The sequence below is a fragment of the Carex rostrata genome, chromosome 35 (assembly GCF_964058835.1).
Source record: "Carex rostrata chromosome 35, lpCarRost1.2, whole genome shotgun sequence".
In the NCBI taxonomy this organism is placed as follows: Eukaryota; Viridiplantae; Streptophyta; class Magnoliopsida; order Poales; family Cyperaceae; genus Carex; species Carex rostrata.
Window position 1 is genome coordinate 4046289 of NC_135952.1, and position 2736 is coordinate 4049024.

Consider the following 2736-nt stretch of genomic DNA (forward strand, 5'->3'; position numbering starts at 1 on the left):
GGGATTTGAGTAAGGGACGATAGATAAAAATGTTAACAATTTAAATCTAATTAAAATATTAATATACAAATTCCTAAACTGCAAATTGTATTATGCGTTGTGAAATTCAGACTTCACATGGTAGAAAAAAAGTTCGAAAATAAAACAACAATCCAATATTTATAAAAAAAATAATTAAATTAATAATTGATAATAGGAGAGATGTCCAACTCTGAACTATAGTGGCTCTACCACTGATCTAGGATATATCAAAGTCATAAACAAATGGGAAACAGCACTAGTAAGCATATATCTGATTAAATAAAATTAACAGTTTTGACTCAAGACTCTCTTGCATTATAATGTTTACACCCAACAAAATCAAGATATATTGCTCTTAGTTTGCAATATATTTTTCTCGAAAATAAAAATAAAAATTAAGTTATATCATTTACAGTATAGAAATAAATGGAATAGCAGAAAAAAAAAAGTAATTAAATCCAACTTGCTTTTGGCCTATAGTGTCGTCTAACCCGACTCAGTCAAAAAAAAAAAAAAAAAGCAACACATGCATGTATGTTATATCATTGACTGGTTATATATAATCTTTGACGGTAATGACCAAACTTGACTTTTCATCTCCATCGAAGGCAGCCGTTTTTTGTTTTTTCTCACATTCATCATCAACCACATCATCTCTCTGTGTTGCTCCCGTCAGTTTCAACGCACGTTCTGCTTGTAATTCCCAATTTGTAGATTTTATAACCAAAAGCATCAACAGTACACATGTGCCTTGTGCCGATAGCAACCCCAGCCAGAGTCCTTTAAATTCCAGCCCGGAACAGAATGCAAGCCCGACCGCTACTGGCATTCCAACCACGTAGAAAGAACCGAGATTTACATTTGCTCCGATCTTCGGTCGAGCACTCCCTCGTAAGACCCCGCAGCCAGTTGTCTGTGGGCAATTTCCCAATTCACACATACCCAAAATTGGAAGCACGGATGCTGTGAGTTTAAGGATGTCGGTATCAGTGGTGAACATTCTTGCCCATGAATATCGTACCGATGTAGCAAAGCCAAATGCAATTGAGCCAAATATAAAGCTTAATATGATACCAACTGTTGCAGCTCTCTTGGCATAGCTGGGACGGTTTGCACCAAGCTCATTGCCAACACGAGTTGAAACGCCGAAGCTGAGAGATGATGGAAATATGTAGATAAGTGAGGTTGTTTGAATAAGTATCCCCATTGATGCAACAGTGGCTTGAGGGTTTGATAATAATCCACAAAGAATTATCATTATCTCATACCACCACCATTCGAGACATACGCTTACGGCACTAGGAATGGATAAGGCGAGGAGAGAACCCCAACCTCTTAGGCATTCTTTTGTAATGTCAAAGCCACCAGTAAGCTTGTGCACCCCTGAGAAGTATGTATATGTAAGGAGAAATATAACAAAGTTAAGGTTTGCGCAGACAGATGCCAATGCAACGCCTTTGATTCCTAGATGGAGAACTGAGACTAGAAGGTAGTTTATGGGGTAGTGAAGAAAAATTGCAAGCATAGCGCAAAATGTCAAAGGGAAATTTACGGATTGACTGCGGAGGTAAATTCGAAGGGGATGGATGAAAGATTGAAGGAGGAGGTCAGGAAGGGAATATAAAAGGAATACATGAGCAGCTGAAGCAATCTGTTCTTCCTGACCACAGAGAATCAGAATTGGTTTCATGTAGGTCCAGAGAAGTGCAACTGGGATGGAAACACATAAAAGGAGAAGCACAGTGCGTTGAAGAGTCAGACCGAGGAGAGCATGGCGGCGTGCACCATATGCTTGGCCACATATTGGTTCCATTCCCATGGCAAGACCACTGAGAACTGAATAACCCGTGATGTTTGCAAAGCCGATTGCAAGGGACCCACCTGCCAGAGCCAGTCCACCGAGTTGGCCGAGAAAGAGCATGGAGATCATGGAACGGAGGTACATGATTAGACCGGTAAGGATCATTGGTGTGGAGAGCCCCAGAATAGACCAAGCCTCTCTTACATATAGTGAGACCGATGGAGCCGCTTCCTTTTCTGGTACAGGGGTCATTTCCGGAAATGCAACGATGACGAACTGCTCTTTTGTGTTTCCATTGCTGGAGATCAGGTTGGCCATGGCTATACCAATAATTCGATTAAGATATATATATATATATATATATGACTATGTAATTATATATGTATAGGTTAATTAGGTAAGAGATTTGAGGGGATGAAGCACAGCGCCTTCTCTTTGGTATAAAGAAAATACTTTTGGATTGTTTGAAAGAGGAGAATAGAATAGAATAGAATAGGAATAGGAAGTGGAGAACAAACGAGAAGGACGGGGCTTATATATAGACTAGTATGAGAGCCCACTCAAAGATAGACAGGCATTAGTCAAAGACTTTAATTTTTGAGAATTAGTCTTTGCCAAAATGTAATTTTTTTTTTATTTTTTTATTGGCAGGTTGGTGGTTGGAAATCGGATAGAATTTTTTTTTATTGATAGGATAAATTTTTTTGGAGGTTACTAAATTTTATATTTTTGTCACGAATTGATTATTAATTAAGTTTAATTTGTCTATTTGTAATTATTAAATTTTTCATTTGTATTAATCAAGTCATTATATAACTTTTCCCTCTAAAATATTAATATATATGCTCATTCTGTTCAAAATACTAATCGAACATACTCATTTCGTTCAAAATTTTAGTGTAAAATGCTCATTC

General features: G+C 37.6%; 1 pseudogene; it reads right to left on the reverse strand.

Annotated features, from left to right (window-relative positions):
• Positions 1 to 332: 332 nt before the first annotated feature.
• LOC144549465 (protein DETOXIFICATION 49 pseudogene) lies at positions 333 to 2221 on the reverse strand (annotated as a pseudogene).
• Between the last annotated feature and the right edge of the window lie 515 nt (positions 2222 to 2736).